We start from the raw sequence: 13,536 nt of genomic DNA, 5'->3' as shown, positions 1-13,536 counted from the left end.
ATTGTGGTCAACATGGGGCATTGATACATACATTATAATAAAACATTACATTTATCAGGTCCTCCCCACCCACATCACGCCACCTCCCACCCCAGAAACACATTACAACAACCCAGTCCACTGTACTTATCTATGCTTCTGATGCTGCTGACATCCATCAAGGTAGGAACTTCCTGTAGCGTGAGCAGGGAAGCTCTTAGTCTCACAAGATTACTAAATCTCATGAGACTTAGAGCTCCTCGGCTTGCTCTGCAGGCTGTGCCCTGTCTGGGAACTGGGAGTAACTGTCAGATTCCTCCTGCTAACCAGAGCTGGAATAAGGATGAGTCATCGCTATCATGTGAGTATACAAATACTCACATTATCGCTGCGCGGGGTACTGGACCGGCCCATACAGCCATCGGCCCTTCTGGCAAATGCCAGAAGTGCCAGATGGCCAGTCCGGCCCTGGGTCCAAATCTCCAGCAGTCCCAGTCAGTGTCTGAATAAATAATAATCGGAGTTTAAGTAGGACTGGCACTTGTTTTGGACCCAAGTTTACAGCAATCTATCGCTTGTATGTGAGCAGACGGCATTAGTTATAAAAGGTTTGACACTAGTGGGCACAATATACTAGTATGGTCAAGAAGTTTAAAAACAACACAACTTCTTGGAAATGGGATAGCAGCTTGTGGTTTGGGCTTGTCATGTGTTCAGCTGCATACAAGAATCTTATTTAGCTTATTAATCATTATTCTGTTATTCTAAAGCGGTACTGTGCATCATAATACAATATTATTGTGATTAATACAGCAGCTACTTCTGATACTCAGGAAAGTGACATGTAGCCTTTATTATTTAGTGCCATTAATAGTGAGAACTAATGTTTTCCTTCGACATATTTTATTATAGCTTCTTACAGATTAGGCAAAAATTACATAATCTAACTACAATCATTGCTTCCTTGCAGCAGAACAGGTTGGAGTGGTACACAAATTGCCCATTGAACTAAAAATAAGAATTATTGCAAAGCGTTCAGTAAGGTTAGTCTGTAAATGTTTGTTAAACTAAGGTGCATAGAGATACAGGACGCCCACTGCATCCTACTTCAGTGCTCCACCCATTTCTTTGTTTTTTTGCCTTTATTTCAAGGTCTCCGATTCAAGTAGTATGCAATTGAATATATTAAAATAAAAAAGAATTAGGTCCGTCTCCACCCTCTACATCACTTTGGTTGGCTACAAGACTGTTTGGATTTAGCAGTTTTCCTTGACTTGTTTTTTCAGGCTGTTAATGATTTATAATTCTGCAGTCATGGACTACCATGGCAACCAAAGTCACATGGCACATGATGTAATGAGCAGAGTCACTTTGTGTGGGATTGCTGCTCTAACATTACCTGAGAACAATCTGTGGTTGAATACTTACCTCCTTTACAAAGTAATGCTATTTGTACACTTTGGGGGGTATTCAATTGTTAGCGTTAATGAAAAAAAACGAGCGCTCAAAAAATATTACCGTTTTTATATGGTAATATTGTGCGCGAAAAGCGTTAATACGGTATTTTACTCGCAGCATTTCAGCTCGCCGCTCAGGGAGCCAGGAAGGTTGTGGTGTCTAATGCGTGTCTTTTTAAAGCAGTTCATACATTCAACTAGAGTATGGGAAATGTCATTTTTTCTTTTTTTTATTATTATTATTATTTATTATTATTATGATGATGTTGCGATGCCTTTAAGAGTTAAATTGTACAGCAGGAAATGGTTTCCTTGGGACATAAACATGAAATAGCAGATTTGTCACATGTTTTACATTAAACTATACTGTCTGAGCCACTGTACTTTGTGGTGTGTAGGAATGCACAAGAATTAGAACTTGTTGGCATATTAGGTCTATAATTTAGCCAATGAATTGCTGACCTTTCAACATAACAATTATGTCAGAGTGGACACATTGGGTAGAAAATGCTTTTCATATGTTTATTCGGAGTGGTAGGATGGCCAGCAACTGGATCAGAAGTGCCTTTGCGACTATGAAGTATGCTGCTTCATCTGACGCACAACAGATTCCACGGTGGAATTCTTATACTTTAGTTTGTTGGCTAGTTTCTTTTTGTTTTTTGCAGAGATTTTGCTGAATTATATTGATAACGCACAGTTAACGGTTAGGCAACTTGCATTTGTTATGTTCAGTGATTAGTCGGTAAGAGTGCCTTCTTTGTAATAACCAGTTAATGTGTTTTTTGTTTTGTTTCCTTTTTTTTTTTTTAAAGGACATGGTTTGTTTACATTTTAACAACCATATAATTGTCACACTATGTTCTCTTGATGCTTTTTAATCAATCAAAATAGTGTAAAAACCATGGAGATATTTCTGATTTGAAAACGCTTTTATTTTATTTTCATCTTTTATTAATGCATAAAAAAACACAACTTTAAGTAAATTTAAATTATTTTGCCTTGTTGTACACCCTGCATGATTCCCTTGAAAATCGCCGCAGGGACTGTACTCAAAAGTTCAGGTTGCCATTATGCATATGTAATATAAAGAGGGATATGGAGCGAGTAATACAATAATGTGCCTAGTTTCTCTACTCTAAATAAAGTGTTGTATTATATTTGCCTAGAAAGAAAATATGACTTTGAGCCCATTTACTTCCACAAGATGCTTGTTAGGTTTTACAGATCAGTGAACAGTCACATTTTTCCTGGTTCTAACTAAGGTGGGGAAAAGGTTATTTAACATTTGTCTGATCTTTGTGGTTATGTTTATATTCTATATAATATGTACATACACTAGACCCAATATACACATTGTGCCTAGCACACAGAGTGAATGGGTTAATGACTTGACTTACTCATCTAGTTGTTTTGCATCTTATTGGCTCCCAGTAGTATTACAGCTTGGGAAGTGTGAAAGTCCTTCCTGCAGTCGGCTCCAGTGTGTGCTGCAGAAACACTAATGTCTCCTCACTATTGTGAGCAAACTCTCCACCCAAAACTTGTTGTGACACATCTGGTTCACATTGTGGAGCCCGGTATTCTGAGCAGCCAGCCTTCTTCTCTTCGTCTCTCCTGGCAACTTTCTTTTCCCACAAAACCTCATTTTCCCTGAAATTTGGCTGCTTCTCCTGTCTGTTTTTCTCTAAACGTGATTTGATTTAGTTCATTTTCTATCTCTTCCTACTATTTTTCTAGCAGGAAGTGGTTATGGATCTAAACACAAGAAGGTATGTGCTGTGCATAGGATGTTCTTTTAGAATTCTGCTTTAAAAGGGATTGATCCCATTTCTAGGTAGAGTATTCTCTCTGCTTCTAGCTTGCATTGTTTGCACTGTGGTTTCGCTGCCAGAGGCTATACTCCAAGTAGGTTGTTCTTTTTGACTTATGCTATGCATATGTACTTTGTGTTTTAGAATACAGACAGGGGTGGGGAGGTCAAGGGAAAATATTCTGTCCTTCCATTCCTGCTCTCTTTAAACTGTTGTGCAATGCTGGTAATAATGATCCAGTGGAATTTGATAAGCATAGTAGTAGAGAAGTGGAAACTTTGGGGAAATTCCTTCTTGGTATTCTGCAAAGCTCCATGGCTGTTTCGAAATGTGCATTTTTCTACATTTTAAACCATTTAAAAGCATGTAAACAGCTTGGACACTAAAAATAGTGATACCGTACCTATTTGTGGCTTTACATATGCTTAACTTGCGTTGTGGAGCATGTTTTGGAAGGCAGCTTGCTGTTTTTCTTTGTTTTAAATTTGTGAATCTCTAAAATACTAGTAAAACAGTACAAAAAGTGTATAGAATGTATACGCATTTGACATGCGTTTTTTTCCAAAGTTAATAAAAACCCATCTTAAACATCAGGGTAGTCTTGTTGCCATGTTGTCCACCCTGCATGTAAAATATAAATATATAATATATATCTATCTCTTCACTAGCTTCGCTATAACACTTTAGGATTAAGTTTTTTTAGCACCTTTTCTGATCAGATTGTTTATAAATTTGCCATCTACAATTGATTGTATGGGATCCACATTGATTCTTTTACTACTTGATAAATACGGATCAGGTTGTATGATCAGATTGTTGTGTGTGGCCAGCTTAGGACATAGTGATAATGTGATCTCCTTATTACTAGACAAAGTATTCACCATGAGTAATGAACACTGTTATGATGCATTGTATAAAAGTGCCATAACTATACTTGAAAATAGTGTATGCCATCCAAGCTATTGACTTTGGGATAAATGTATTACCGTGTGGATTCGTCAATTCACGAGTTTTCTGTAGTTTTGACTACCCTATATGAAACTGCAATTTTATTAAAGACAAAAATTCACCGGCTTTTGCATTTTTAAGAACGTAGCCGTTTTAAAAACGCCTGTAAAAATTGTCATTGTCGATTTGATGAATCTTCAGGTTGTTAATACAGTTACCCCTTTGACTCTGACTTTGACTGTTCTCTGGGACATATGCCCTGCTGTGATCCTTTCAAATATTCATTAAAAAACTCAATATTGGAGGCATCTATTTGTGCCTTTTTCTAATTGGCAATCTTTTGTTACTTAACGATTTACCCAACTCTGTAATCTTCATTTCTCTAGTATCATCTTTTGAAAAACACTACACACTAATTCATCAAAGCGTACTGTATTGATCCTTGTATATCATATTCCTTTGTAATGTAATACATATCTTAGAAGCCTAATTCAATATATACTGGTAGCTAAGGTTGGTGCTACTGCTTTTTCTCCAGATTAAGGTTTGTTGGTCAGGAACTAATAATAATGAAGCATTTCTTCATAAAACTGTGGTGCATGATGATGAGTTCCTGGCATATAAATGAATTTGCTTATGGGCAGCACGGTGGCTTAGTGGTTAGCACTTCTGCCTCACAGCACTGGGGTCATGAGTTCAATTCTCAACCATGGCCTTATCTGTGGGAAGTTTGTATGTTCTCCCCGTGTTTGCGTGGGTTTCCTCCGGGTGCTCCGGTTTCCTCCCACACTCCAAAAAACATACAAGTAGGTTAATTGGCTGCTATAAAATTGACCCTAGTCTCTCTCTCTGTCTGTGTGTATGTTAGAGAATGTAGATTGTAAGCTCCAATGGGGCAGGGACTGATGCGAGTGAGTTCTCTGTAAAAGCGCTGCGGAATCAGTGGCGCTATATAAATAGATGATGATGATAATTTCCTTGTGGAGTGCTAAAGTAGAGGTATATAACCCGAAGCTATCTGTTATCGCACTATAGTTTCCAGCATGCACTGATGGTGAGAAACTGCTTAGCCACAGGTTGCCTGGCTATCTGTGTAGATAAACCTTTCCGTTGCATTCGTAGAGCTTTCTATCTAGTTTGTGGGACAGACAAATCTCTATCCGCTATATCTGAGAAAAATAATGAAGTATTTATAAACTTCTAGTATAACATTTTACAGTAGGCTCTTGTCTCGTGTTATGAGCTTTGAGTAGTTATGTGAAATGGTTTTAGTAACACATTGAAGGGGGTGCGCTGCCCTTCACCGGCAATACATTTTAAATTTCTATTTCTATTCATTTGCAATAAAACACGCTGACAAACCTCATTTTGAACTGCTGTTCTCAGCATTTTTATATTTAGTGGTGGGAACTAACATGGTTTATGTATAAGGTAAAACTAAAGATCACCCATAAACACTGTCAGATGAGGGCTATGATATGATATAATGGGTTACCAGCTTCTTGAGAAATGAAGCTGCTAATAGCCCTCACAAATCTAAATAGATATAAATATACACAACATTATTGGAATCTTGGTTTTTTAATTGTATAAATTTTGTGTACATAGCAGACTTCCTATCCATGTCTGTTATGCTTTTGCCCTATTGATAACATTGGAATGAAGATCCATTATTGCTGGTCAGGTCAGGTGGGCTCTCCTAGCCCAATATATTTCTAGAAGAAAGCGCTTGGCTACAGAGCAAGCGTACAAGCAATTGGATATCTTCAAAAGGTTTGGGGAATATTTGCACAAATATTTGTTGGTGAAAATTATTTATCTAATCCGTTTATAACGCTTCTTTCATGAATATCATTTTTGTGATCTGTTCAGAATTTCAGTGTAAGCGTAATGGGGAATAATTTAGTTTCTTTGCAGTGTAACATAGACTTTAGTAACACTCTGGAAGGTGTGAGACAGAATACAGATGCAGGGAACACCTGCTCCTAGATGACACTCTGAGCCTGGAGCTAAAGAGCTTTATTCTAGCTCACAGTACAATTTCCAACACTCTGCTTGTACAGCTAAAGTGTACGTCTACCTGCAAGAAAAACTCTTAACCGTTTTAGATCCGTATTAACTTCCACGATTGCCAGCACAGGTATTTCCTATTGCTATGTGTATGGTATGTGATCCCAGTGGCAGAGAAGCAATGTGCAGTGCCTGTTTATCTCTAGGTCAAAGTGTGACCATTGGAAAACAACAAATAGAACAGCAAAGACTATTTACAATTTTGTAGCTCCCTGTTAAATCATCATCATCATCACCATGTATTTATATAGCGCCACTAATTCCGCAGCGCTGTACAGAGAACTCACTCACATCAGTCCCTGCCCCATTGGAGCTTACGGTCTAAATTCCCTAACACACACGCAGACAGACTAGGGTCAATTTGTTAGCAGCCAATTGACCTACCAGTATGTTTTTGGAGTGTGGGAGGAAACCGGAGCACCCGGAGGAAACCCACGCAAACGGGAGAACATACAAACTCTTCACAAATAAGGCCATGGTCGGGAATTGCACTCATGACCCCAGTGCTGAAAAGTTTAGACCAGTGATAGGCATGTGCTGCCCTCCAGCCTTCAAAAGGGCCGCACAGAGGAAGGAGAGCACACTGCACTCCCTGCTCCGGGTATAGAGAAGAACAGGTGATGCAGAAGCCGACTGCAGAGGATAAGATGGGAAGCATCCCGGCTGTGGGAAGGGGGGCCGTGGTGGAGGTGAAGTCTTGCAGGGCGTTTGTTGCCCACCGCTGATTTAGACAATGCTGATCATTTTTATATCTTGTTTTAAACTTGTACACACAGGTGTTAAAACGTTCGGTAAAAGCATAACAAAATATTGTACTCTCCTATTAACAGAGCACTAGTAGTGTGATGTTAAAGCCTCCCTGCAGTATAGTGTACTATGTACTTAAGGGGTGTTCTCATAGAACTCCATTTGTATATTGGCTTCTGAACGCTGCATGCAGCATCAAAATTCATTATAAGGAAACACTCGACAGACATTTTTGCCTATCAGCATCAAAACATGTCTAATAGGCTTTAAGAAGATTGGTTAAATGCTTACAATTAGTGCCCATGTGTATGAAGCTTAAGAAGAGGGAAATTAATATAAATGTTTATAGGTAACATAATATTATAAAATATCAATACATCTTATCAATACGAGGCTACAGATTTAAAATCTGGTTTGCTGCGAAGTGTTTCCGGATCATCCGTGAGACACTTCCAAGGCAGAGATAAATCTCCGCTCATTTTTGCTCTCTCACCGTAGAGGTGCGAGGGAAAAATGTGCAGAGATTGCTTTCGTAATTGCTGGCAATGTGCCTAGTACAATGTCTGCGCTCCACATCGCAGGCAATTGAATTCTGCTCAAAGAGTGGATGACTTTAATATAAGTCTTCAAGCATGTAAAGTAAAGGGTAAATGTATCAAGTTGCGGATTTGATTGGTCGTTATAGGCAACATCTCCACTTTTTCAGATTCTAGTTATTTATTGCATTCTACAAAATGACAGCTAGAATCTGATTGGTTGCTATAGGTAAAATCTTTTTTTTCACCCAGAGAGCGACTGTGGAGAAAGTTCTAAGATCACATATATGGTCAACATGTGATTCTAAATCTTTAAGGGGTAGATTTATCAAACCTTCTAAAAAAGACAAGTGGAGGTGTTGCCCATATAAAGCAATCCGTTTCTAGCGATCATTTATCTAATACTTTCTAGAAAGTGATAGCTGTAATGTAATTACTTGCTATGGGCAACACCACCGTTTTCTTTTTTAGAAGGTTTTAATAAATCTACCCCATAATATCTGACATTATTATTGTAGCTGCTCGACTTCCCTTTCAGGTTCATATTGGAATACTTGTGTGCATATCGCTAATTCTGTGTTTATATATATATATATATTTTTTTTTTTTTGGGTGCACTTGCTCGGCTAGCCTGATATGTTACAATATTACCTGAAAGAGCGTGTTAATCACTGCTTGTCTAGTGCTAGACTCTGCAAAGTAGGATGCAATGAAAAATTTATTTTTCATTCCTTAGATGATGGCATCTGAAATATAGGTCAAATCTCTGATATCCTTCTTTCTTCAAACTATATGTACTGCCAACTAATTATCATATCTTCGAGGGATTACCAACCATTGGGCTAATCCCACCACCAGAATCCCCACTGTTACCAGAGTTCAATACCTTCACAATCTACCTGGATAGAGCGGAACGTTCTTCGTGTATGTGTGTGACAACCAGAGGGATTCTTTATTAATTTGTATCTAGAATTATTAAATGTTACTTGTAACGTTCATTATGATCAAGTGCTTCAGTCTTTTAACTAGTTTTTACTACATTGACTCCTCTTTACTATAGTTGTTCTTGCTTTAAATTCATTAAGATCTAAAGACCTACTACAGTTTCCAATTAAGATACCAGATCACTTTTTAGAAATAGTCCAGCCCCTGCATAAATTAGGAGCCAGGAACTCTCTGCATGGCAACCCCACTGGCAACTACAGTACATTGGCTGCCGGAGGGGATTTGCAATGACGACTCCTGAAATGAAAGGAGATGAAGGGCACTGGTAGTTCCAACCTGCCAAGAAACATTCTGATGCCCATAGAGGGCCAGGAACTGGAGCCAAACCCCAGAGCAAAGTCCCTCTAAGGAGATTTAAGGGAGATTTAATGTTAAAGGTGTGAAGCCCCTCCAGTCTGATCCACATGCCAGCTGCATGAATCCTTGCCAGGTTGTGTGACCAAAACTGTATGTAACCTCCTGTCACTGTGTGTGGCCTAGGTGGGTGCATAGCAAGTAATGCACCTTCTCACCCATACGCTGCTTCTGCCCTGGCTAGAGTGTGGGCATAAGTGAGCAGAGGGCCCCCGCACATGCGAGTTTTACAGCATTGTCTGCTAAGTGTGTGCACAGGTGTTGTTACATACAGTGCATTGGTTACTGCAGTTAACTGGGCACCAGATAATCTTAAAAAGCTCTTTTACTTCCACCCCTTCACTCCAGCACATTTTTAAACGGTTGCAGTATTAAAGTAAGTACAATTCTTATTGGATACATGGATAGAATATTAATTTGTTAGTCACACTTAAAAATGTGGCTTGCGCACTTTCATGTGTGAGGTTATCTCCATTTACTTGGCTGTGGCACTATCTCTTGTGCACTCTTGGCAGTGGTCACCGCTCCATTGCTGGAGTGAGATCACTTGTTTGATTGTCTCCGTTTCACACATACCACTTTATTTTACTGTGCAAATTGCATAGACTCCCCTCTTTATCTACCTTATGGGCTGCTGCGAGTAATGCACTGAAACCCATGCGCAGTAACCAAAAGTACTTTTTCCTGTTTACGAGTTGAACTTGCATTTGTCTACACATCAGGCTGTCAGTCTTTGGCTGCTGTTTTTCTCTGTCATACTGTTATACTCTGAGGTAATGGGGTATATTCCACTGGCTGAGGGAATGAGCCATGTTTTGCGGTAATTTCTCATTAAAATCTGTCCTATTTCAGCCAGTCATCAGCAAAGAGAGGCTGTAGCAGCCATACCAACTACCCATAAGTAAGCGTTCCCAAGTGCTGGTGAAGGAGTCTGGTGATAGCAGCACTATCCTCCTACAACTAGTGCTCAGTTGGCTTTGACAGCCAGCAAGTATCTGCTGGAGTGGTCTCCATGTAATGTATGCTGCTTACACTTTTATAAACCTATATGTATGTAACATGTTATATATCCCTTGTGTCTGTATTACAATGTGTCTCGCTGCATAGGCTGCGAGTTGGATGCTGAATAATGTCAGCAAATGCTCCTGGGATCGGGAGATATCCCCGGTATTATTATTATAATTATTATTATCATTTATTTGTTGGGCGCCACAAGGTTTCCGCAGCGCCTTACATAGCACAAACAGTAGATCATACATGGTGAAACATTACAGAACAATAAACACAGAGTACCAATGCTTCAGAAACTCCGGGCAGACATATGGAGTAAATACGGAGGGGAGAGGGGCCCTGCTCATGCGAGCTTACATCCTAAGGGAAGGTGGACAAAAAAGCACGAAAGGGAGGCAGTGATACAAGGGAGAAAAAGGGGCAGGGGAGAGGGGGGAGAACTGCAGAGTAGATGAGGGGTTAAGTGGATGGTTGGAAGGCTTTCAGGAACAGGTGAGTTTTGAGTGCCCGTTTGAAGGAACATAGATTGGGTGCGAGACAGATGGAGCGAGGGAGGTCATTCCAGTGCAGGGAGGCAGCTCGGGAGAAGTCTTGGATTCTGGAGTGGGAAGAGGTAATTAGAGTGGAGGAGAGGCAACGGTCGTTTGCCGAGCGCAGGGAGCGGGCAGGAGTGTGGATGGTGAGGAGGTTAGAGATGTAGGGGGCAGTAGACTGGGAGAGAGTTTTGTAAGTGGTAGTAAGGAGTTTAAAGAGGATTCTGTAGGGGAAAGGGAGCCAGTGTAAGGCATGGTAGAGAGGGGAGGAAGAGGAGGAGCGGCGTGAGAGAAAGATGAGTCTAGCAGCCGCATTGAGTACAGATCGGAGGGGGGCAAGATGAGAGAGGGGGAGGCCAGTGAGGAGAAGGTTGCAGTAGTCAAGGCGGGAGATGAGTGCGTGGATGATGGTTTTGGTGGAGTCTTGTGAGAGGAAGGGTCGGATGCGGGCAATGTTGCGCAGTTGGAAGCGACAGGCTTGAGCAAGGGATTGGATGTGGGGGGTAAAAGAGAGAGATGAGTCAAGGGTGACACCTAGGCAACGGAGTTGGGTGACAGAGGAGATGGTGGTGTTATTAACAACGATAGAGAGGTTGTGGTGGGAGGGGAGTCTGGAGGGAGGAAAGACAATGAGTTCAGTCTTAGAGATGTTAATTTTGAGAAAGCGTGAGGACATCCAGGAGGAGATGGCAGAGAGGCAGTCAGATACGCGAGAGAGGAGGGTGGGAGAGAGGTCAGGAGAAGAGATGTAGAGTTGAATGTCGTCAGCATAAAGGTGATACTGAAGACCAAAGGAGGAGATGAGCGCACCAAGGGAGGAAGTGTAGAGCGAGAAGAGAAGGGGGCGGAGAACAGAGCCCTGGGGGACTCCTACTTGGAGGGGGGATGGGGCAGAGGAAGAGCCAGAGGTGGAGACAGAGAAGGTGCGGTTGGTGAGGTAAGAGCAGAACCAGGCGTGGACGGAACCAGAGAGGCCGAGAGAGAAAAGAGTTTGCAGTAGGAGGTGGTGGTCCACGGTGTCAAAGGCCGCGGAAAGGTCAAGGAGGATAAGTAAGGAGAAGTGCCCCCTGGATTTTGCTGATAGGAGATCATTGGTGACCTTGGCTAGGGCAGTTTCAGTGGAGTGGTGGGGGCGGTTCCCAGATTGGCGAGGGTCAAGGAGGGAATTGTCCGAGAGGTATTGGGTGAGACGACAGCAGACTAACCGCTCAAGTAGTTTGGAGGCGTAGGGGAGAAGTGAGATGGGGCGATAGTTGGCGACGGAGGTGGGGTCAAGATTGGGTTTTTTGAGGATAGGAGAGATAAGAGCGTGTTTAAATGAGGAGAGTACTACACCAGAGGAGAGTGATAGGTTGAAGAGGTGTGCCAGGTAGGAGCAGGCAGTGGAAGAGAGCGAGCGAAGGAGGTTAGAGGGGATGGGATCAAGAGGACAAGTGGAGGGTGGAGAGGAAAGAATAAGGGAGCGAACTTCTTCGCCTGATGTGGGGCCGAAGGAGCACCAGAGTTGTTTGTTAAAGAGGGGTGGAGCAATGAGGGCAGCGGGAGAGGGGTTGGAGGAGGAGATGTTAAGTCTGATGGCTTCAATTTTGGAAGAGAAAAATGTGGCGAAGTCAGCAGCGGAGAGGGAAAGAGGGACCGGAGTGGTGGGGGGGAGAAAGGAGGGAGTTAAAGGTGGCGAAAAGACGGCCGGGATTAGAGGACTGAGCAGAAATGAGGGATTTAAAGAAGGTTTGTTTAGCAAGGGAGAGGGCAGAGCAGAATGAGGAGAGGATAAATTTAAAGTGAAGGAAATCCGCCAGGGAGCGAGATTTCCTCCAGAGACGTTCTGCAGTGCGAGAGCACTTTTTGAGGAAGCGGGTGAGTTTGGAGTGCCATGGTTGGGGGATGAGACGGCGTCGGCGGATGGGAGAGGCAGGGGCAACAGCGTCCAGGGCAGTAGTGAGGGAGTGGTTGTAGAGATAGGACGCCTGGTCGGGGCAGGCCAGGGAGGGAAGGGGAGAAAGGAGAGAATCAAGAGAGGAGGAGAAAGAGATGGGGTCAATCGTTTCCAGGTTGCGTCTGGTGAGGGTGGCTTTGGGCGGGGAAGGAGCAGTGGAGGAGGACAGAGTGAGAGAGAGGAGATGGTGGTCAGAGGGTGGGAAGGGAGAGTTGGAGAACTCAGAGAGATCGCAGAGAAGACAAGGTCGAGGGAGTGACCAAGACAGTGGGTGGGGGAGGAGGTCCACTTGGTGAGAGGCCCAAGGAGGAGGAGAGGGAGAGAAGTTTGATGGTGGCCGGGTCTGAGCAGTTGTCAATGGGGATGTTAAAGTCACCGAGTATGATAGAGGGAATGTCAAAAGGAAAGGTAGTGGGGGAGCCAGGCAGCAAAGTTATCCAGGAAAAGGGAGGTAGGCCAGGGGGACGGTAGATGACGGTGACACAGAGGTAGATGAGGGAGAAAAGACGGATGGAGTGAACTTCGAAGGAGGAGAGGGAAGGTAAGGTGGGAAAGACCCGAAAAGTTCAGCAGGGGGACAGGAGGAGGCCCACTCCACCACCTAGACGTTCATCCGGTCTGGTGGAGTGGGTAAAGGAGAGGCCACCATGGAGAGGGCGGCGGGTGAGGAGGTGTCAGAGGGAGTGAGCCAGGTTTCAGTGATGGCGAGAAGGTTAAGAGAGTTGGAGATAAAGGAAGGAAGCGATCGGACCCCGATATGCATCCTATATGTATATGCATCCTATATGTATATGCACGCTATATGTATATGCACCCACACATAAAAAAGTAAACTTGGATCTTGGCAGTATCTCTAGATATTATTGGGTTATTTGACTGGTTGGCCGCCCCTGGTCTGAATCTGTCCTACACTCACTCTGTTGAATGCATATGAATACTATTTGTCCACTCTACAAAATAAGGTCAGCCTACATGTAATATGTTGCTACATTTCCACTGCCTTTTGTGGGTTATTCTGTATGTGGCTTTCATTGCACTATATTCCACAAGTGAGGTTAATGTATATAAACTATAACCTGCAAAATATTTGTATAAGTGGTCATCACTCGTGTTCATTAGGAAAATGTCTGTATTATAAATAATAGA

At 42.4% G+C, this 13,536-nt stretch overlaps 1 protein-coding gene across 3 annotated transcripts in view; it reads left to right on the top strand.

The window, feature by feature from the left end:
* Positions 1 to 13,536, top strand: part of PLXNB2 (plexin B2) — a 146,288-nt gene that overhangs the window by 44,547 nt on the left and 88,205 nt on the right. The window contains exon 1 of one of the 3 annotated variants that reach the window (XM_075208917.1): positions 2,975 to 3,208. The exons of the other annotated variants lie outside the window; for them this stretch is intronic. The gene's annotated coding sequence lies outside the window, so the exon portion shown is untranslated. Of the gene's footprint in view, positions 1 to 2,974; positions 3,209 to 13,536 lie in introns of those variants that run through there. 3 annotated transcript variants of the gene reach the window in all.

This window comes from Mixophyes fleayi, chromosome 4 (genome assembly GCF_038048845.1).
Source record: "Mixophyes fleayi isolate aMixFle1 chromosome 4, aMixFle1.hap1, whole genome shotgun sequence".
In the NCBI taxonomy this organism is placed as follows: Eukaryota; Metazoa; Chordata; class Amphibia; order Anura; family Limnodynastidae; genus Mixophyes; species Mixophyes fleayi.
Note: the sequence above shows the minus strand (reverse complement) of the source record. Positions and strands in the feature narration are given on the sequence as shown.